This window comes from Sapajus apella, unplaced genomic scaffold, assembly GCF_009761245.1.
Source record: "Sapajus apella isolate SASKATOON/1434 unplaced genomic scaffold, GSC_monkey_1.0 scaffold257, whole genome shotgun sequence".
NCBI classification, from domain to species: Eukaryota; Metazoa; Chordata; class Mammalia; order Primates; family Cebidae; genus Sapajus; species Sapajus apella.
The window spans coordinates 313,097-336,880 of record NW_022437197.1 but is presented as its reverse complement, the minus strand read 5'-3'; the positions used below and the strand labels follow the sequence as shown (position 1 = coordinate 336,880).

Genomic DNA, 23,784 nt, shown 5'->3' with positions numbered 1-23,784 from the left:
GTATCAAAAATAAAAAATACTCCCCAGACATGGTGGCTCATGCCTGTAATTCCAGCACTTTGGGAGGCCAAGGTGAGAGGATCACTTGAGCCCAGGAGCTTGAGACCAGAACTGGCCACAGGAGACCCCGTCTCTACAAAAAAATTTAAAAATTAGCCAAGTATGGTGGTGCAAGTATCTGGAGTCCCAGCAACTCCAGAGGCTGACGCAGGAGGATCGCCTGAGCCCAGGTGCTCGAAGCTGCCGCAAGCCCTAATAGCGTCTAATAGCCCTGCACTCCAGCCGGTGCAAAAGATTAAGACCCTATCTCAAAACAAACAAACCAAAGCATGACAATTTAATAAACAAAAACAACACTGTGTCTTTATAAAGTTTTTAAACATTTTTAAAATAAGGAGGGGTATGAAGCATCCACCCATTTTCTTGCACCTTGGATCTAAAAGGGAAGGGCCAAGGCCCGTCTGGTGAAAGAATAAGGGAAGAACACCCTTTCTCCCAGGGCCACATGCCTTTCCCAGCTGGAATCAGAGAATGAGAGAGGCAGCCAGGTCCCAGCACACCTGGACAAACAAGCAGAACCCACCAGACAGCTAAAGGGCCGCAGCCCCAGCTTTGGGGATTTCTTGGTTATCCCAACATGGCATTTCAGAATTTTCTCCAGTAATAATTGTCCACACACACACACACACACACAAACAAGAACCTTGCCTCAAGGGTTGGGATGATAATATATCAGAGCAGTTAAGGTCACAAGCTTTGCAGTTTGTTTGTTTTGGGTTCAAACTCTGACTTTACTATTTCAGAGAGGGATGTCCTTGGACAAGTCCACTTGGGCAAGCTACAAGGTTGTAGTAGTACCTATCTCACAGAGCCTCTGTGAGAAATAAATGAGATAACGAATGCCAGGTACTCAGCACCATCCCTGGCTCACAGAAGGCACTCAGTAAGTGCAAACAAAAAAGTAAAAGTAAAATGATTCTAGGAGGTAAATGTGTTTAGAAAGCTGATTAGAGGGCTGAGGACTTTCCTGGGAATAAGTTGTGCTCACCAAATATTTACTCCATGCCTGTCACGTGGAATTCTTGATCTCATTTATTTATTTATTTATTTTTCAGATGTAGTTTCACTCTTGTTGCCCAGGCTGGAGTGCAATGGCACTATCTCAGCTCACCTCCTGGGTTCAAGTGATTTTCCTGCCTCAGCCTCCTGAGTAGCTAGGATTACAGGCGTGAGCCACCACACCCAGCTAATTTTGTTTCTCCATGTTGGTCAGGCTGGTCTCGAACTCCTGACCCCAGGTGATCCGCCCCCCTTGGCCTCCCAAAGTGTTGGGATTACAGGCGTGAACCACCACTCCCAGCAATCTCATTTAATTTTCAAAACCGGCCGAGCGCGGTGGCTCACGCCTGTAATCCCAGCACTTTGGGAGGCCGAGGCGGGTGGATCACGAGGTCAAGAGATCGAGGCCATCCTGGTCAACATGGTGAAACCCCGTCTCTACTAAAAATACAAAAAATTAGCTGGGCATGGTGGCGAGTGCCTGTAATCCCAGCTACTCAGGAGGCTGAGGCAGGAGAATTGCCTGAACCCAGGAGGTGGAGGTTGCGGTGAGCCGAGATCGTGCCATTGCACTCCAGCCTGGGTAACATGAGTGAAACTCCATCTCAAAAAAAAAAAAAAAAAAAAAAAATTTTCAAAACCACCCATGAGACAAGTATTATTTCCATTTTACAGATAAGAAAATAAGACCTAGAATGGGGAAGCTGTTTGCTAAAAGTTCCCAAGCAGATAAGAGTTGGATCACTCCAGAGCAAGGCTATCCAATCCACAGGACACATGCAGCCAGGATGGCTTTGAATGCAGCCCAACACAAATTCCTGAACTTTCTTAAAACATTATGAGTTTTTTGTGTGATTTTTTTTTTTTAACCTCAGAAGCCATCATTAGTGGTAGTGTATTTTATGTTTGTCTCAAGACAATTCTTCTTCTTCCAATGTGGCCCAGGGAAGCCAAAAGATTGAACACCCTTGTTTAAGGCAACCTAGTTTGGTGCCAAGACAAAGAGGTTGAAGGATGATGTGAACACTATCAGATGTCTGTCTTCAAGACTGTCCTTCAATTGGTTACCTAGAAGGTCCCAACTCTCAATGGGGATCAAGTGAGTTGGGCCAAGGGGGCTGCAGTGACTTTTGAAGGAAGCCAACCAAAGCTACTGCCTAAGATAACCCAGCTTGGGTTCTAGAAGCTTAGACCACAACCAATGATGACTCCAAAATGGGGCTGGCTGCTACTGGAAGCAATATCCTCAATACAGCTAGAAAAGCTGTCAGCACTGGGCACTGGCCACCTCAGCATGGATGCTGGTGGGTACCAGCAGCCATACATCTTCTGCTGGTATCAGCAGGAAGCACCTGGTGACAAGCTGGAGTCTTAGAGCAGGGATTTGGAGATGAGGGGCTACAGAGTGCAGGATAAGAGGACCAGACTAGGGAACACCTATCAACACCACTGCCAAGGACTCTCATCACAATGGGGGAGGTGGAAGCAGAGTAAGAAGAGGACTACTGCTTGGTAAGAGGACTGGTATTTTTCACCCCTAGGCTAAAGAGCCTGGAGGATTATAGCTTACAGAGCAGAGAAGAACTCTGATACTCCTACCTGCATAGTGCTAGTGAGTCAGCAGACAATACCTAGATAATTCATTTTCTGATTTCTGACATTAGTAAAGGTTGGAGTTGTTTGTTTAATAACAGCCTTCATTTAGATCTTTGCAAATAGCCTTGAATGAGGAATGTCCTTATGTTTCAGGGAACATACCAGGCCTGGAAGCAGCTTTTTTAGGATAAGACTCACTCATTGAACTTCAAATGCACTGACTCCAACCATTTCCTAAAATAAGGAAAATCTGTCTGCACAGACGGTATTTCCACTCTCCTGAATGTTTTCTGTTGGTTGGTTGGTTTTGATGCAGAGTGATAAAATATCATGAAGAATGTTAGTCAGGAATGGGGCACAGGTCCCAAGCGGGTCTTGGGACCTTGGGCCATTAATCTTGCTGGGCCTTAATTTACTTAATTATAAAAGGAACTTCATATATGACTGAGAAGGCCCAAATCACCTTTAAAATTTAGATCTGTGTCTCCCCACCAGACCTCTCTGGAGACATAGGATCTTATTCAACCTCACACAGATTCTTGGGTTTCTGCCATTCACATCTATTCACATCTACATTGAAAATTCTCCCATAAACTTTATACAAGTCCTTATGGAGTCATTAAAGCTTTGAAAAAAACCAACAGTACCCATTATAAAAGCCCATGAAACAGAGAAGAAAATCATGTTTTATAACCCAAGAAATCTGTCCAAATGCTAGAATTGTTCTTCAGAGCACATTACAAGAAGGAACTGTCTCTTCCTTCCTGGTGAGAAAGTGAGGGTTTCTTTCATTTCTATCCTGTCCACTTGCAACCGCTGTCACTGGGCAAAGTTCTGAGCAAGTGAGATGGACTCAACACGGAACTCCAGGCTGTGTTTACACAATTGGTAAGAGAAACATTCCAGTCCCCTTCCTTCATCAGCTCCGACAGACCAACCAGCATCTCCCTCCCACTTGCCGCTTTGATAAGGGTGACTGGTATCACCATCTCAATATCTTTGTTGATCATGTTTCTGGGTTTCCAATTATGCACCAACTTAACTGGTTGCCAGTAGTTCTATCATCTGAGGGGAAAGCAGAATCTCAACCGAACATGCAGATGTCCTATTGAGACTTTGCCCATAAGAGAGCAGTCTTTAGTGCTTAAAATTCTATCTTTCGGACCTCATATCAGTTGATGTTTTTAGTTGCATCAGAAACCAACACTAACTGATTTAAGCAGAAGAGAAAGTTATTTAACGTTGTTTATAGTTCACAGAATCTCTGGAAGGAGTGGGGGGCTAGAAAACCAGACTTGAAGGTTACACAGAGAGACTTCAATTCACAGTGGGACTGACCTGAGATGACCAGGGACTGGTATTTTTAGCTTCCAGAGGTAAATAACAGCCTTCACTTCCTCCAAAACACATTAGGTAGAAAACACACCAAACATGGGAAAGGGGTTCAGGAGATGGGCTGCCAAAGAGAACAATAAATGTTCACTATGGTTTCATCTTCTAGTTTTCTACTATCCCTGAAATATTTTTTTTTCCTCTAGAAGCCTCAAAATTACAGTTAAGTCTACAGTCAGAAGGAAACGCATTTATTAAACACCAACTTTGTGCCTGGAAGATTCATTTACAATTTTGTAATCCTTCAATACCTCTGCAATATGGATCTCATTATCAACATTCTTTTTTCATTTGTTTGGTTGGTTGGTTTTGGTGGTTTTAGTGTCAGGATCTCACTCTGTTGCTCAGGCTGGAGTATGGTGGCATGATAATAACTCACTGCAGCCTTGAACTCCTAGAATCAAATGATCCTCCCACCTCGCCCTCCCAAGTAGCTGGGACTACAGGCATGTGCCATCGTGCCCAGCTAATTTTTCTTTCTTATTTTTTTTTTTAAGAGACAAGATCTTGCTATAATGCCTAGGTTGGTCTCGAACTCCTGGTGTCAATTGATCCTCCCATCTTGGCCTCCCAAAGTACTCGGATTACAGGTGCAAGCCACCGCACCCAGCTTCATTATGAGCATTCTTATTATGTTTTGTCTTATTATGCTCCAAGGATAGGTTAAGTAATTGTTATGGGTTGAATTGGGTCTCCTCAAAATTCCTATGTTAAAGTCCTATCTCAAAATGAAGGTAGGGTCTTTACAGATTAAAATGATGTTGTTAGGGTGGGCATTAATTCAACATGACTAGTGTCCTTATAAAAAGGAGACATTCGCACACAGGGACAAATGCACACAGGGAATATGACAGCAAAGATTAGGGTAATGTATCTGCAGGCCAAAGAATTCCAAAGACGGCCAGCACACCACTAGAAACTCAGGAATAGGCATGGAACAGATTCTTCCTCATAGCCCTGAGAAAGAACCATGCTGCTGACACCTTGATCTTGGAATTCTAGCCACTAGAACTGTAAAACAATAATTTTTTTTTTTTTTTGAGACAGTCTTGCTCTGTCGCCAGGCACCAGGCTGGAGTGCAGTGGCTCGATCTTGGCTCACTGCAACATCTGCCTCCGGGTTCAAGCAATTTTCCAGCCCCAGCCTCCCAGGCAGCTGGGACCACAGGTGCATGCCACCACACCCAGCTAATTTTTTTGTATTTTTAGTAGAAACGGGGTTTTATCATGTTGGCCAGGATGGTCTCGATCTCTTGACCTCGTGATCCACCTGCCTTGGCCTCCCAAAGTGCTGGGATTACAGGCTTGAGCCACAGCGAGGCCCTAATTTCTATTGTTTAAGTCACCTAGTTGGTGAAACGTTGTTACCATAGCCATAGCAAACTACTACAGGAATTCCCCTCAATTATCAAAGCCAATGAGAAGCAGAACCAGATTGGAACCCAGGTCTGGCCAATTCCAACACGCCAGCCCTCTTCACTATGACTGTATCATAATTCCTCTCTACCAAAAACTCTAGGGTGATCTATATAGCCTATGCTTAATGGTGATCAGATATTTTAAGCTGAAGGACCTAATTTTGGTGGGAAAGATGCCAGTTTGGGTCATGCTGAGTTTAAGGTACCTGATAATATCCTGGCATTCCATAAACACTTGGATATATGAATCTGAAGTTCGGGGAGATATCCAAGCTCAAGAGAGTCAATCAGAAGTCATTAACACACAGGTGAAAATGGAAACCCTGAGTGTGAATGAGATTAACAAGAAAGGGCACACAAAGAACCAGTGGGCCTAGGATGATCCCTGGAGTAGCAGTGATTTCTTTTTGCCACCCTATGTCCATTTTTTTCCTTCTCCCGTCGTAACAGAAGTTTTAGCTAAGCACATGGGCTTCAGAGTAAAGACTACATTTCCCAGGCTCCCTTGCAGATAAGTATGACCACGTTCAGGCTAACGGGATGTTAGAGTCAGCTTCCTGAAAATTCCCTTAGGAAGTAGTTTATGCCCTTTACTCTTTGTCTTTCTCCCATCTTGCTCCCTGGAACTTGAATGTTGCCTTGATTACCAAGGATGAGGGTCATTCCCAAGGAATTGTAGGGCAGTTAATTGGAAGAGGCCTTAGTCCATTTGTGTTGCTATAAAGGAATAGCTGATACTAGGAATTTATTTTTAAAAAAATCATTTGGCTCATAATTTTGCTCTCTGGAAGACTAGGCATCTGGTGAAAACCTTAGGCTACTTCCACTTCCTCTACTTCCAGAAGTTGTAGGGGAGCCAGTATGTGCAGAGATCACATGGAAAGAGAGGAGGCAAGAGAGAGAGGGGAGCTTGGGTTCAAGGAAAGCAGTTCTCAGACCTATGATGTTCAAGGCCAGGAGCCATTGATGGCAATATCTCTTACATATGGAGAGACCTGGTGTCTTAGTCTCTTTGTGCTGCTTTAACAAAATACCTGAGACTGGGTGATTTATAATGCACAGAAATTCATTAATGATGCCTCATTGCTGCATCCTCCAGAGAACAGGAATCTTGTGTCCTCACATGGCAGAAGACAGAAGGGCCAAGGAGCCACATGAAGCCTCTTTCATAAGAGCCTTCATTTATAAGAAAGAAGCTTTATGGCTTACTCACCTCTTAAAGGCCCTATACCTCTAACTCTATCACATTAGCCATTAAGTTTCAACACCTGAATTCTTGAGTGGACACATTCAAACCATAGTCATCTGAAAGAATGAAGCTATCATGGAAAAAGGAGAAGCGATGAAAGGCCTGGAGAATTCTGCCACTGTCATTCCTGGTACAGTTGTAACCACCCAAGGGGTTTGCCTTGCCCACTGCCTAGACAGAGCTGATTCATCAAGACAGGGGAATTGCAATAGAGAAAGAGTAATTCACACAGGGCCTGCTGTGCCAGAGACTGGAGTTTTATTATTACTCAAATCAGTCTCCCTGGGCATTCAGGAGCAGAGTTTTTAAGGATAACTTGGTGGGTAGAAAGAAGCCAGTGAACCAGGAGTGTTGATTGGTCAGAGATGAAATCATAGGAAGTCAAAGCTGTCTTCTCGCACTGCGTCAGTTCCTGGGTGGGGGCCACAGGATCAGATGGGCCAGTTTACTGATCTCGGTGGTGCCAGCTGATCCATCAAGTGCAGTGTCTGCACGATGTCTCAAGCACTGATCTTGGGAGCAGTTTAGGGAGGGTCAGAATCTTGTAGCCTCCAGCTGCATGACTCTGAAACCATCATTTCTAATCTCGTGACTAATGTTAGTCCTACAAAGGCAATCTAGTCCCCAGGCAGGAAGGGGGTCTGCTTTGGGAAAGGGCTGTTACTGTTTTTGTTTAAACAATAAACTATAAAATAAGTTTCTCCCAAAGTTAGTTCACCCTTGGCCCAGGAGTGAACAAGGACAGCTTGGAGGTTAGAAGCAAGATGAAATTGGTTAAGTTAGATCTCTTTCACTGTCTCAGTCATAATTTTGCAAAGGTGATTTCACAGTCTTTCCTAAGTTACATCCATATGGCTTTCTTTATCAAAGCTTCCCACATGAACTAATTCATCCCAACTCTTATTAATGTAGTTGAAGTTGGGTTTCTGCCATGTATGGCCAAAAGTCCTGAGTGATATAATCAGATAGCTACAAGGAAAATCGAGAAAGTGTGCTGTCATGGAAGAGGGTGTTAAGGAGGAATTGATAGTTTCAGGGGCAGTAGAATGGCGTGGTCAATTAAAGACCAAAAAGTGCCTGATGGATTTGGCAATTAAGGTAGTCACCGTTTTGACAGCGATTCCATGAAGTTCAGGCTCGAATCAGATTTCAATGCATTTAAGAGTGAACAGGAAGTTAAGAGGAGACAGTAAATTACAAAGACCTCTGCTGAGGAATTGGAAAGGAAAGGAGGAAGTTTAAAGGGTAGCTACAGGGGGCCTTGGGTTAATAAGAGTTTCGTTAAAAAGCAAAAATCTTTTGCATATTTATAGGCTGAGCAGTAGCAGTTAGAGATTTGATAAAGAAGAGGGGTGCAAAAATTGATGAGGCAAGGCCCAAATTAGAATGGGAGGGAAAGGAATTGAGGTCAAAGGCTAAGTGTTGAGCAGGAAGAAAGATATTTGTTCTTTCTTTTTTTTTTATTTTTATTTTTTTAAAGAGAGGGTTTCACCATGTTGGTCAGGCTGGTCTTGAACTCCCCACCTCAGGCGATCCCCCACCTTGGCCTCCAAAGTGCTTAGATTACAGGCATGAGCCACCATGCCCAGCGATATTTGTTCTTTCTTCAGGCAAGATGGTAAGGAACAGGAGCATGTGGAGTACAGTGGTGCAATCATGGCTCACTGCAGCCTCGAACTCCTAGGCTCAGGCAATATTCCCACCTCAGCCTCCCAAGTAGATGGGACCTCAGGCACGTGCCACCATGCCCAGCTTCAACCTGTTGTAGGAGTTATTAAGAAATTATTTTAGCGGCCGGGCGCGGTGGCTCAAGCCTGTAATCCCAGCACTTTGGGAGGCCAAGGCGGGTAGATCACGAGGTCAAGAGATCGAGACCATCCTGGTCAACATGGTGAAACCCCGTCTCTACTAAAAATACAAAACAAAAAAAAATTAGCTGGGCATGGTGGTGCATGCCTGTAATCCCAGCTACTCAGGAGGCTGAGGCAGGAGAATTGCCTCAACCCAGGAGGCGGAGGTTGCGGTGAGCCGAGATCGCGCCATTGCACTCCAGCCTGGGTAACATGAGTGAAACTCCGTCTCAAAAAAAAAAAAAAAAAAAGAAGTTATTTTAGGCAGAAAGAGAAAAAAATGGTCCTTGGGAATTTTTTTTTTCTTTTTTGAGACAGAGTTTCATTTTTGTTGCCCAGGCTGGAATGCAATGGCACAATCTTGGCTCACCACAACCTTCGCCTCCCGGGTTCAAGCGATTCTTTTGCCTCAGCCTTCCGAGTAGCTGGGATTACAGGCATCTGCCACCAAGCTCAGCTAATTTTTTGTATTTTTAGTAGAGACAGAGTTTCTTCATGTTGATCAGGCTGGACTTGAACTCTCGACCTCAGGTCATTTGCCTGCCTCAGCTTCCCAAAGTGCATAAGTTTTCGTTTTCTTTTTTTTTTTTCGTTTATATATTTTTATTTGGAAATGTTTCTATCAGTACAAGGAAACAATTTTGGAGACACTAAATGTCATCAGTTATCATTAGTTTATTATAAAAGAGAGATATGGAAATTATTTACATGATGAAAGATTTCATAACTTCAGTGCAATGGGCAGCTTCACATTGATGCCATTTCAATAGTGACTTATTTCAGTCTACGTACTTTCCAAGAATGTCACCATCTCTAAATAGGAAACAATCCTTGTCATCTAGAACTACTTTGGTGCCTCCATATTCTGGGAGAACTTTATCTTCAACTTTCACGCTAACTGGTTGAATCTCTCCACCCTTTCCTTTAGAACCTGATCCAACTAGTCGCTGTTGAAGTTTTCGTTTTCTAAAGCATCTCTGGAAAAGTTTCTTCCCCAACTCTTAGAGCCAAGCCTGCAACCTTTGATATGCAAATCCAGGCCATTAGAAACTGGGTCCACCCAAACATGGCGATTCCTACCCTCTTCTTCTTGCCCTTGTCCCACAGGTGCCTGGTGGCATGGCTGCCCCTACATATCCCCACGTGTGTAGAATATCATGGCGCCCTGCATTTGCATATTAAAAGCTAGGGTGGGAGGGCCAACTTTTTCTGAGGGCGAGGCGAATGACATGCCTTGTCAAACCAATCCCCTAAGCCCTATCCAAATCAGACATTGCCTCCTCCAACCTCTGCATATATACCTGGCTGGTACCCGTGGTGGGTGGGGACCTCCTCTTTCAGCTTTGGAGCCCTCCTCCCTCTGTCTCTGTACAGGGAGCTTCTTCCTTCTGTCTTCTCCCTTCCTTCTTGCCCATTAAACTCTTCACTCCTTAAAACCACTCCACGTGTGTCCCTGTGTGTTTTATCTAAACTGGCATGAGGACCAAGAAGCCTGGTGTTCCTCCACTCATCAGAGCTGTATCAAACCCAGTTCTTAAAGTCTGAGCATTGAGCAAGAAAAGAACCAAATGCTTGGCTTCAGTGATAAATGTCCCAGAAGGAGAGGCAGGCCGGGCTGTACCTCTGGGAGCTCAGGGCAAACCAGCAGAAACTCAGGAAGAGAATCCTGGCTGACCAGGAACTTCTCCCTCAGCCATCCCAGGTTCCCAGCATAGCCATTCCTTAGGAAGGGAGAATCTTGAGAGACTTGATCATTTATAATCTATAAATATGTATCACACTCTACATCTAGGTCTCATTTTAGAGTGTGGGCTCACTTACCCTTAACAAATCTTTTTGTCACTTTCAAAAAGTCCCCAGATTAAAGAAACCTTCTTCTACTATAAATAGACACTCAGACCCAGGAACCATTCCTGTTACAGTCAAGATGCTGGTGGTTTAAAAGAACAAAACCCTCACCTCCTATCTTACAGAATATTCTTTTTTTTCCCCTTTTTTTGAGATGGAGTCGCACTCTGTCTCCCAGGCTGGAGTGCAGTGGTGTGATCTTGGCTCACTGCAACCTCCGCCTCCTGGGTTTAAGACCGTGCCTGGCCTAGAACATTCTTGTAACAAAACTAATCTCGGGGCTGGGCATGGTGGCTCACGCCTGTAATCCCAGCACTTTGGGAGGCCGAGGCAAGTGGATTACAAGGTCAGGAGTTCAAGACCAGACTGGCCAACATGGTGAAACCCTGTCTCTACTAAAAAATATAAAAATTAGCTGGGCATGGTGGCTCATGCCTGTAAACCCAGCTACTTGGGAGGCTGAGGTAGGAGAATTGCTTGAACCGGGACCCAAGATTGTGCCACCACACTCCAGTCTGGGCTAAAGAGTGAGACTCCATCTCAAAATTTAAAATAGAAAAAAACAAAACAAAAACAAAAAAACTAATCTCTGTTGGTGTGTGCTGTGTACAGATACACCACATTTTTCTTATGTTTATTCCATCACTAGTATGTGTGTATATCAATTAGGAATCTTTCAGTTGCCAATTACAGGAAACTCAATTTAAGCTGGTTTACCCAATAGAGGGGTTTTATCAGCTCACGTATTCAGCAAATATCTATCAAGAACCTACTATGTGTCAGGCAACTGGAAAGTTTGAATGTGGTACTAGCTTCAGGCAAAGCCTAATCTGGTAGCTTAAGTTTTAGCAAAGACTTGATTGGTGTCTTTGTCTCTGCTCTGGCTTCCATGCATCCATTCTTAAGCTCCACATGCCGGTCCTTCCATCTCACTCACCCCGCCCAGCACCATCCTCCATAAATTGCTCTGTCATGTAGAAGAGACAGTCTCTCTCAGAATCTCTGGGATTCACTCTCTGTGGCCATCCATGTGCCTGATCCCAACCAATTAGGGTGGCTGAGAATGGGATTTGCTGAGCTGCCTGGACCAGTGAAACCCACCCAAGGAGGCAGGAATGGGGCCCAAGTGGATTCCCCGGAAGAGAATAAGAGTGAATGGATGCAGAGAAGCACCGGACAAATAGTCATCACTACATTGTAGTTATAGCTACGTGGAAAGCTCTCCATAATAATTAAGAGCACAGGCTGAAGCCAGGCTGACTGGGTTAGAAGCCTGGCTTCATATTTATCAGCTGTATGGCTTTGGACATGTCACTTATCTCTCTGTGTCTCAGTTTTCTCATCTGTAAAGTGAGGATAATCGTACCTGCCTCATAGGATTGAGGATTGTGATGAGGATTAAATGAGTTCGTATTTGTAAAGCAATTAGAATAGTGCCTGACACGGAACACACACTTCTAAGTGCACTGTGCACACCGTGGGGGGCCCAATAAATGCTTGCAGAGTGGGTGAAGGTACAAAGCTGGAAGCAAGTCCCCCTACTGTCTAGACTTTCACCCTCCGCCACTCCATCTCTCGGAGAAAGCCTTGGGGTCTGTTGTTTTGGAGCTGTTTTCCCAGAAAGCTGGCATCTGGGCAGCGATGAGTGTCCCTCACCAATGATGAAGATGGCACAGCCCTAGATGGCATCATTAGAGCACCATTTTCCCTACAAGCTGACGAGAAATCCATAGGGGTGGATTCTGGTGACCCATCAAGGCACTCCTGGAATAAATGATCTACATGTGCCATGATCATCTGTATGACGACTTCAGGCTGGTTTATCCCCAGCCTGTGACTTTTCACGCTTCCTAAGCTGTATAAAAATGAACTGCAATCAGGCTGATCTATAGATAGACAGTTCCTGCTTCTGAGCATGCCGAATGAGGGTGGGTGTGCTGATACATTTGCATAAAGCTGATGGATGTAGAAGGCTATGGTTTCTTGGTTTTGTTTTTATTTTTCTGAGGGGTTGGGGTATCCTTTTGGAAGTGGAGCCAGAGAAGAGGTAAAATTAAGGAAAGTAAAAATAGGGCAGACTCAGAGCTTTTTCATATGAAAATGAAGGAGGCAGTAGCTACACAAGCAAAACAAAACTGACCAACAGGTGACTGGGAGGGATGGGGGAAGAGGTGTGATCTGTCTTTCCTGTCTGCCTCCTCCCTGCCTTTTTCATGTATACACATAAGGGAAAGATGTAATAGTCTTTATTTTCTATGTACAGGGATATTTAGACATGCAAATGAGCACAGCTTGTTAATGAGCTGAGGGTGATTACCCTGTGGGGAGCTGCCAGCCCGTGCTGAACAATAGGTGAAGAGACACCAGGTGTCTGTGAAGGGGGAAGGGGACCTCCCCAACCCTGCCTCTGTGCCTCTGACCTGTCTACAGAATGAAACTGTTAGGCTAAGTTCTTTCTTATGCTCCTTCTAGCTCCCAGATCCTGAATCTGATGAGTTAAGATGAGCAGGGGGAGACCAGGTAAGTCCTGGGGCTCAGCAGGGAACTGCCCCAGAGGCTCCTGAACCTTACCCGGGTGATGAGCAGCCAGTGAAGCATGAAGCTGCCTCAGAAGGGCTGGACCCCCTGGCAAGTGCTGTGGAATTGGGGTGGGAGAAGCAGGACCCTCTGGAGTGGGTAGGTCATGCTGTGTCTCTTTGGGCAGCACAAGATGGTGATTGGGCATCTGTGTGCTTTTCAGAAGTCAGGACAAAGTTTTGCAATGAGAAACAGGAAATGAAGGAGTCTGCTTTGAATTTCCAGGGAGAGATGCCCAGTATGAGTAAAAGGAATGTGGACTTTGGAGTTGCGCACATCTGGGTTTGTGGGGCTAGACCCATCAGGCGTGTTATACTCATGAACTCTAGCTGACAAGGTGCCAGCCACACAGCCAGCCTCCCCTATTGACAAGATAAAGGACTTGGCCTATCACATATGACTCTCCTGACAACCACTTGATGGTTACCTAGCCAATGGGGTAATTACCAAAGAATCTATGAGAAACTTGTGTTGCTCAGGCAGATTCCCGACCTGGACATTCCAGGTCAAGGGGAGTGGAAAGAACCCAGACAGTTCCAATAGGATCTGCCATGTACTTTCTGACCTGTTGCTCTGACAGCAACAGAGCAGGACACTGTCATCGCCTGACAGCCTCTAAGTCTCTGTGACACCATCTCAAAACGGTCTAAAGCTTTAAGTCCCCTTGAAACTCCCACATCTGCCACGTGGCTGGATCACTCCAAAATCAGGACATGTCCCTAACCTTCTATTAAGGGCGTTCGACTTTGTACCATGTCACTAGAGCATCACTCAACCCGCCTATAAATATGGATGCTATGCTAACAAGACTTATTGCTGATTTAATGGCAGTGACTACAGGCTGGTGTGCTGCACACAGTCACACAGAATGGTACTGAAAAACGGGAATGATAATTAGAGTTTAATAAATGGTAATTTGCTCCTTGCTGCTATGTGTGACAGGGGTGGGGAGAGCTGAAATAGAAGGGCCCTTCCAGAAAGCGAAATGTAGATAGAACATATGCCATAACAGCTTTAATTTTCATATTGCCCAGGATTGAAGTTAATTCTCATTTACCTATAGATCCTTTTTCCGTGGAAAGAATTTCCTGTGGAACATGGGTGGAGAAGACAAATAGACAAGAAATATTTATCACTGGGACCACATTTTAACTAGAGTCACAAAATGAACAGGTCAAGGCTCCAGAGACAAAGTGAAGCAGAGAATTAAAATAATTATCTGGATCATTTGGGGGAAAAGAATCATTGTTTTTGCTTGAGTGTCTGAATGGTCTAAATAATTTTCCCCACCCTTTATTTTGGTCTGGTGGTGGAGACCTGGCCAACTGATCCAGTAGCAAAGGATGGTAGGTGTAAGTTTGGGGAGACAAAGGACAGGAAGGCTGGGTAAGCCTGAATCCCCCTGTTCCTGCAGGCCTGAGTGGTGGGCAGAGGCTGGCCCAGGCCAGTGCTTGGGCTGGGGAGGGAAGGATGGCATTCCTGGCAGCTAGAGACCAGGTAGTAAGCAAAGTTGAAAGTCACATGGGAAACCAAGGTTCGACAAACCCAGAATACAGCCAGAAGGAGCCAAGTTTGGTGAGTGAATCCCAGAAGCTAAAAGATTAAGCAAAATAGAATCACCAGGGGTGTGTGTGTGTGTAGCTAGGAAAGGTTAAACAATTGACTATACCAGAGGTATGCAGATCCTTGGACTCCATTGGCCAATCAAGGGCAGAGGAATTTTCCTGAGGCAGGGGCCATATGCTAGTGTGCAAATAGAAGGTATGGTGTATTCAGTTGGCCCTGCAGGTCTCCCCTTTTCTAAAACAGTCACTTTATGTCTAGATATGGAATAATAATAATAGTAAAAAGACAGCTACTTTATTAAATGCATGAATGATCCATTGCTTGAGATTTATTCATGGCCTACTTGTGTGTTCACTTTTCAAACACAAATTTTCCTTGGAGAGCAGCTCAGTAGTTTCCAAGCTTACTTGGAAATTAAGAATAACTAATGGTGGTAGATTTAAAATTCCACAAGTTATTCCATACTCTTCCCTTCAAGAGACAGAACTTCATTCCCATCTCCCTGCGTATGGCTTGGACTGGGTGACTCACGACAGATAAAATATAGCAGAAGTTATGGTGTGTGATTTCCAAGTCTAGGACATAAAGGGTTTTGTGGATTCCTCCTAGTTCTCTCTTTTTGTTTGCTATGGTAGAAGCCAGCTGCCACATCATTGGACACACAAGCAGCCCATGCAGATGTCCATGGAGGAAGGAACTGAGGCCTCCTGCCAACAGCCATGTGAGTGTGCCACCTTGAAGGCAGACTGGCCAGTCCCAGACAAACCTTCAAATGACTGTGGCCCCAGCTGACATTTCACTGCATCCTTGTGAAAGGCCATGAACCAGAAACACCCATCTAAGCTATTCCTAATTTCTAACCCTCAGAAACTGAGTTATCTAACAAATGTTTATTATGTTAAGCTGCTAAATTTTAGGATAGTTCATTACTCAGCATTAAATAGTACAATAATTGTAGCTAAGATTTACTGAACATGTACATGTGGCAAGCTTCACATATATTAACACATTTAAATGGCATAACAATCATATGAGATAGTTACTATTACCAGCTCCGTTTTGTAGTTCAGAAAACTAAAGTATACAAAGTTATATGTAGTGGACACTGTGAGACCCCTTTCCTAGCTGTAAATGTTGGCTACTAAAGACTTAGAGCTTCCGCCCTTTCCAGAGAATTGCTCCTGGCTGAATAGGAGTGGCCTCACCTAGGAAGTTACACACTGTCTTCCCCTCCCACTTATGGCAGCCCTTAGCCACTGACTAGTTGATGCAGGGTAGGACCACTGCAAAATAGGACCAACTATATGATGCCACTGACCCTCGAAAATTTTTTGCTCTGGAGTCAAGCAAAAGCTAGACTCTAGTTGGGATTACATTCTTGCTTAGATCCATTTGCTACCTCTATCCTGCTTTCTTCACCCCTTTTCTCCCAAAAGCACTTCCGCAATAAAGCAGGCGCACTGGAATCCTGTCTCAGGCTCTGTTTCAAGGAACTCAACCTAAGTTAGGCATAGTGATGTGCCCAAAGTCATTGCTATGGTTTAAATGTTTGTCCCTCCCAAACTCATGTTGATATTTAATTGCCATTGTGATGGCATTCAGAGGTTGAGACCTCTAAGAGGGGATTAGGCCATGAGGGCTCTGCCCTCATGAATAAATTAATGCCACTATCAAAGGAATGTTCTTATAAAAGTTTCAGTTTGCCCCCTTTTTTTCTCTCTTATCCTCTTACCTTCTTCCATGGGATGGTACAGCAAGAGGGTCCTCATAAGATGCTGGCACCTTGACAGGGTGCAGTGGCTTATGCCTGCAATCTCAGCACTTTGGGAGGCCAAGGCAGGCGGATCACAAGGTGAAGAGGTCGAGACCATCCTGGCCAACAGGGTGAAACCCCGTCTCTACTAAAAATACAAAAATTAGCTGGCTGTGGTGGTGCACAACAGCAGTCCCAGCTACTCAGGAGGCTGAGGCAGGAGAATCACTTGAACCCAGGAGGCAGAGGTTGCAGTGGGCCAAGATTATACCATTGCACTCCAGCCTGGTAACACAGCAAGACTCCGTTTCAAAAAACAAAAAAGAAAAGAAAATGTTGGCATCTTGATCTTGGACTTCCCAGCCTCTAGAAATAAATTTCCATTTTTTGTAAATTAGTCCATCTCAAGTATTCTATTCTAGCACCAAAATAGACTAAGACAATCATACAGCCTGGATTTGCACCCAGACAGTCTGACTTCAGAGTTCTTGCCCTTAAAAATGTCTCTGGCAGAGTAACAAATACCAGAAGAGTGCAGTGGTGCAATCATAGTTCACTGCAGCCTTGAACTCCTGGGCTCAAGCCATCCTCCTGCCCCAGCCTCCCCAATAGCTGGGACTGTAGGCATGCATCACCACACCTGGCTAATTTTTTATTTCTCTGTGGGAGATGGGGTCTTGTCACATTGCCCAAGCTGGTCTTGAACTCCTGGGAGTTCCTCTAGGGATCCTCCCGCCTTGGCCTCCCAAAGTGCTGGGATTACAGGCATGAGCCATGGTTCCTGGCCACTACTAAATTCTTGACTCCTATTTTGGCATGAGACAAGCGGTGTGTGGTTCAGTCTGGCTTTTAGGAACTGCTAGTTTTGCCACCCCCCACCACACACACACACAGCATAGATAGTACCATGTGAAATTACCTCTATCCTGCCTCTATCCTCCTGCCCCCTATCCTCATCCCTTACATCCCACCCAAATTAATCTGGTCCAGATCCTTATTCTTGCCATGAATTTTAGCCTCCTCTCTTAGAAAGGATTTAAATTTTCTTTTCTATAGTGGGTGAAATTGAGTCCTAGCCCCCAGTACCTGTGAACGTGATCTTATCTGAAAGTAGAGTCTTTGCAGATGTGATTAAGGTAAGGATCTGAGACGAGATTATCCTGGATTTAGGGTGGTTCTAAATCCAATGACTAGTGTCCTGATGAAAGAAAGGAGACATTGGAGGCAAAGAGACACAGGGGGGAAACCACGTGAAGACAGGATGTAGAGATGGGAGGGACACATCTACAAGCCAGGACACTCTAGGATTGGATTGCAGAGCCACAGAAGCCAGGAGAGAGGCAGGGAACAGATTATCCCTTGGAGCCTCCAGAAAGAACCAAACCTGCCAACACCTTGATTCCAAACTTCTGGCCTCCAGAGCTGTGAGATCATACATTTTTGTTGTGTCAAGTCTTCCAGTATGTGGTCATTTGTTACGGCGGCCGCAGGATACACCTCCCTTCTGAGGGCCCTGTTCATCTCAGCCCTAAACCCAGCAGCAGTCTCTGGAGTGAGGAGGGGGAATTCCAAAAGCTGTATGGTTTACAAAGCCACAACCTGGTGGTTATCGTTCATTTTTTTGTTTGGTTTCGTTTTATTTTTTACAATTAAGGAAATGGGTGATTTTTCCAAAGTCACCTATACCAGCAGTCCCCAACTTTTTTCACAGCAGGGACCAGTTTTGTGGAAGACAATTTATTCACAGACAAGGGGCAGGGGGAAAAGGTTTGGGGATGAAACTGTTCCACCTCAGATCAGCAGGCTTTAATTAGATTCTCATAAGGAACACACAAGCTAGATCCCTCCCATGTACAGTTCACAGTAGGGTTCGCGCTCCTATGAGAATCTAATGCTGTCACTGATCGGACAGGAGGCGGAGCTCAGGTGGTCATGCTCACTGGCTCTCTACTCACCTCCTGCTGTACAGCCTGGTTCCTAACAAGCCATGAACTGGTACTGGTCCCTCAGGGGCTGGGGACCACTGCCCTATGTAGATGGTGTGTAAAGCCCAGATTGTGGGTCTCTAGACTCCAAATCCTGAAGTTTTTAGTCCTCAGGAGGAGACTGGCAATGATTCAAGGACACTAATAAAGGCTTCCTGTTGCTGGGCGCGGTGGCTCACGCCTGTAATCCCAGCACTTTGGGAGGCTGAGGCAGGTGGATCACTTGAGGTCAAGAGTTCGAGACCAACCTGAACAACATGGAGAAACCCGTCTCTACTAAAAATACAAAAATTGGCCAGGCGTGGTGGCGCATGCCTGTAATCCCAGCACTTTGGGAGGCTGAGGTGGGTGGATCGCCTGAGGTCAAAAGTTCGAGACCAACCTGACCAACATGGACAAACCCCGTCTCTACTAAAAATACAAAAATTGGCCAGGCGTGGTGGCACATGCCTGTAATCCCAGCTACTCGAGAGGCTGAGGCGGGAAAATCACTTGAACCTGGGAGGCAGAGGTTGCGGTGAGCTGAGATTTTGCCATTGCACTCCAGCCTGGGCCTGGGCAACAAGAGTGAAACTGTCTAAAAAAAAAAAAAACAGAACTTACTGTTCATGGTCTATAACTCTTCAGGATGTGGGGGGGTGCAGGGGGAGCAGGAAGGTGGGATCTAGCTTATCATCCTTCTGCCTTTGACAGCATATAATCTCTCCCATAAATTGCAGCAGCAATGTCTAACTTAAGCATTTAAGTGACCCCTTCAGATCCTTAATGATGCTATAAATGCAATCCTGGTGTGATTTATAAAGCTATTAAAATAAATGCTTCCACTAAAATAAACATTTCTACCTCTTAGCATATGTTTACTTGCATAACCTAAGCACAAACTTACCAGAATATGCAAAACCTGAACCAAAGATGATAAACGGAGGGCCTGGGGGCCACACACAAATGAACTGGATGTGTGTGTGTCTTGACAGCATTATTCAGGGACAGCTGGTCTTTCAGACTTTTTTTTTTTTTTTTTTTTTTTTGAGACGGAGTTTCACTCTTGTTACCCAGGCTGGAGTGCAATGGCGCGATCTCGGCTCACCACAACCTTCACCTCCTGGGTTCAGGCAATTCTCCTGCCTCAGCCTCCTGAGTAGCTGGGATTATAGGCATGTGACACCAGACCCAGCTAATTTTTTGTATTTTTAGTAGAGACGGAGTTTCGCCACATTGACCAGGATGGTCTCGATCTCTTGACCTCGTGATCCACCCGCCTCGGCCTCCCAAAGTGCTGAGATTACAGGCTTGAGCCACTGCGCCTGGCCTCAGACATTTTTTTTCCTTAGCCTTGACTTGAAAGTCATGGTCTTTCAGTCTGGAAGCCTTGCCTTGCTTCTCAGTTTGGAGAAATGCGTCCCTCCATGGTCTGACACCCAGCTGATGCCTCTCTATCCATGAATTTCGCATTATGTGCAGAAAAGCACTTTTTAGAATGTTCTCCTCAACCTTTCTGTGTGGCTCTCCCATGGAGAGCCCCACTTGAGTCTTTACCATTTTTCATGTCACAGAAATATTTGTAGGCCCTGGGCCATTGGAGGTTTTGGAGCAAGGGAGGGCATGATGAAATTCGCTAATTTGGAATCATGAGATTTTAGGTCTATATCCAAGGAGGCATGACCCCAGGGCCTGAATTTAATTCATCTTCAATCTCACAGCTCTTTGGTCTGTGCTGCACTGGTCATTACATAAGAAAGAACATTTGAGAAGAAATTGAATAGGTTTGAGATGATGCCCAGGAGTCATAGGATGCAATGGAAAAGCAACAGGAAAGAGTTTATGCCTGTTTGTCTGGTTCACTATGATATATCCTCAGTACGTACCACGGGTACCTGGCACATACAACTTATAGTAAATAAGTGTAGAAGGAAATGAGACAGATAGGGAGGCCCTAGGGAATTCAGCTTGAAGTCCTGGTTCCACTACATACTAGCTGTGCGACTATGGGAAAATTTCTTAATTTCTCTGAATCTCCATTTTCTCATTTTGAACTGAGGACAATAATATCTTTCGTGATCATGGTATCTCTCCTGCCAGGTAAGTATGTCTTTCTATTATACTTACTTGGCAGGGGAGATACCATGATCATGAAGGTGGTTTTCCCAGGGCAAGTCTTATCCATTGTACTCTGGATGTACTGACCCCTGCGATTTCCCCAAATGTGGGAAACTTGACTGCATAATTTGTGGTAGTGGGGGACTGCGTTCGCGATCTCCCCTGGTCTCTTAAGAAAAAAAAAAAAGAAAAAAATATATTTCTATTGTATGTCTTACACAATACAGCTCTAATAAAAATGTCTAGAACAGTCTGCAAAGGATAGGTGCTCTATTCCATAATGTTCATTGAATGCATGAATGAATGAATAAATAAATAAATAAAGTCTGGCTGTTTCCCTGTGGATGAATGGCCCTGGAGCTTGGGGACATAGAATATGGTGCACGGGGACAAGCTGATCACTTCCCAAGGCATGTCAGTGGAGTGCTGCCTGTCTCCTTATTTATGTGCCAGGTTTTCATCATTTGCCATCCTCACTTAGGGGATTAATTTCCTGGGAAGTGCAGCCAGTAACACACAGCCAGCCAGACGACACAGATAACAGCAGCTAGGGTTGTAATTCCCATCGCATTGACAGTCCTTCAACCAACAGAGGAAGAATGGAGCAGCTGAAAGCTTCCATTCAAAGTCAGTAACAATAAGTTACAAGTGAGTGTGTATGTGAAGGGCAAGTGAGAGGGGGCAGGAGGAGGGTGAGCAGCCAGCCCCTGCTCTTTGTGCTAGTGCAGCAAGCGGGATCCAGCCAGGAAGTGTGCCCAAGGAAATGATTAAAGTTTTCCAATTTTGAAAACAAAAGTTGCCGGACGCGGTGGCTCACACCTGTAATCCTAGCACTTTGGGAGGCCAAGGTGGGTGGATCACCTGAGGTCAGGAGTTCAAGACCAGCCTGGCCATCATGGTGAAACCCCATCTTAAAATAAATAAATCAATAAGAAAGAAAACAAAATTTAATAGCTTATATTTTGCTCTTTTATACACAATATCTTTGGAACCTTAAGACTGTATTAATTGGAATGAAAAATGTTTCAGGTGCGGTAGAAAACAGCATGGTGGTTTCTCAAAAAGTTAAACATAGAATTACTGTATAATCTAGTAATTACACTGCAAGGTATATACCCGAAATAATTAAAAACCAATACCCAACCCAGTACCTGACCAGGCATGTTTATCCACAATAGCCAAAAGGTGGAAACAGCTCAAATGTATATCCACAGAAGAGTGGTTTAGCAAATTGTGGCATATATATATATATAGTGGAATATTATTCAGCCATAAAAAGGAATGAAGTATTGATACATGCTATATTGTGGATAAACCTTAAAAACTTTATGCTAAGTGAAAGCAGCCAGACACAAAAGATTATGTGCTATATGATTTCATTTATATGAAATATCCAGAATAAACAAATTCATAGAGACAGAATGGAGATTGGTGCTTTGCTGGGGCTGAGGAGAGAATTTTCAATGATGGGCCAGGGATCTGTTTTTACACAGCAGGTGGTTGGTGGGGAGGGAGCTAGTCTAGTTCAGCCTGTGGCTTTCCTGCCACTCCTGAGTACCAGGCATCCTGCCTTCAGCTTGGTTGGCTTCCTGGAGTCTTCTCAGAACTGGGGACTCAGGCTCTCTGGCCCTCAGTTACCCATCTCCAATACTGTGCCTTCACCAGCCACCTCAGACCACCTCCTCCCCCTCCAGATAATCATCCCACCCCCAGTGACCCTCACCACCATGACCTACTAGGCTTGCACTTCTGCAAAGTCAAGGCTAGCCCACCCGGTGGCTTCTCTGAGGGCACCCCCAAGGGTCAGCATCTCGAGCCTAGATCTCTGGAACCTGATGAAATTCTCATCCTTATTCTGTTGCTACCCAATAGCTAAGAGACCAACTCAGAAAAGAATGATTGCCAGATTAGAATGTCAATCTGCTTAAAAATATCTAACCAGTTGTTGAGTCCCTATTGGATTAGGCATTTCTTTCTTTTTTCTTTTCTTTTTTTTTTTTTTTTTTTGAGATGGAGTGTTGCTCTGTCTCCCAGGCTGGAGTGCAGTGGCACGATCTCAGCTCTGCAATCTCTGCCTCCCAGGTTCAAGTGGTTCTCCTGTCTCAGCCTCCTAAGTAGCTGGGATTACAGGTGCCTGCCATCACTTGCATTAGCTCCCTCAGGTGAGTCTTTTTAAACCCCATCTTACCAATGAGGAAGGAAATAGAAATTTAGAGAGGTTAAGGAATTTGCAGGCTAATGCACGGAAAAGCCAATCGGACTCTAAAATCCATACTCTTTCCTCTACCCCACATTGTCACATAGCCCAAGCCTCGTCACTCATGAAGAGAAGTAAGTGTTATCAGCAAGAGGAACCTGTGTATCTGCAGGTGGGACACCTCTTTCTGCTAGAAAGATTCCCAGGAACTAAATTATAATCTGAAGGTGAGTGCAAATGAGTCTAGGGAGGCCGGGCATGGTGGCTCACTCCTGTTATCCCAACATTTTGGGATCCTCCTGAGGCAGGAGGATCGCTTGAACCTAGGAGTTCGAGACCAGCCTGGGCAACATGGCAACCACCACCCACCCCACCTCCGCTGCTACAAAAAATGCAAAAATTAGCCAGCTATGGTGGTGTGCGCCTGTAGTCCTAGCTACTTGGGATGCTGAGGTGAGAGGATCACTTGAGCCTGGGAGGCAGAGGTTGCAGTGAGCAGTGATTGTGCCATTGCACTCTTGTCCAGCCTGGGTAACAGAGCAAGACCCTGTCTCAAAAACAGAACAAAACAAAGACAGTCTAGTAATCTAGACAGCAGAGCATCTCAAGGCATCCTCTACAAAGCTGTGGCCACACTAGCCTTGGCCCACAACATACTGTGCCATTGCACTTCAGCCTGGGCTACAAGAGTGACACTCAGTCTCAAAAAAAACAACAACAAAAAAGAGAATTCTATTCTCTAATGGCCTGAATACTGGCATCTACCCTCCCCTTACATAAGGGTGGGTATCCCTGGCAGATTTTCTGTTCTGTCTCCATTCCATCAGGGTACCAACCAGCACCATCCATGAGGAAACAGTCTTTGGAATCTATGAACCTAGGTTCAAATCCCAGCTCTTCTCTTTATTAGCTGCGTGCCTTCAGACTACAGACTACAGACTCCAGACTCCAGACTTCAGACACAGCTCCCTGAGATGTATGTAAAACTCACATTCCAGAGTTCAGTCACCACTGGTTCCTCTCTTCCTCCTGCCAACGTAGCCTCTCCCCAGGCACGGATCCCACTTTTCTTTTGCCACATTCCAGTCCTGAGGGTAACCTCTGGTCATGTTTCTGGGACTTGGGTAATTCTTAATCCGCTCCCTTCCAGCCCTCTTTCCCCTTTGCCCTCAATCCAAACAGGCATATGATCAGGTC

The 23,784-nt window shown here is 44.9% G+C and overlaps 1 non-coding gene across 1 annotated transcript; it reads left to right on the top strand.

Moving 5' to 3' along the window:
- Positions 1–20,391: 20,391 nt before the first annotated feature.
- On the top strand, positions 20,392–20,555 carry LOC116545303. The gene has a single exon (XR_004266268.1). It is a non-coding gene; the product is annotated as a U1 spliceosomal RNA (small nuclear RNA).
- The last annotated feature ends 3,229 nt before the right edge of the window (positions 20,556–23,784 follow it).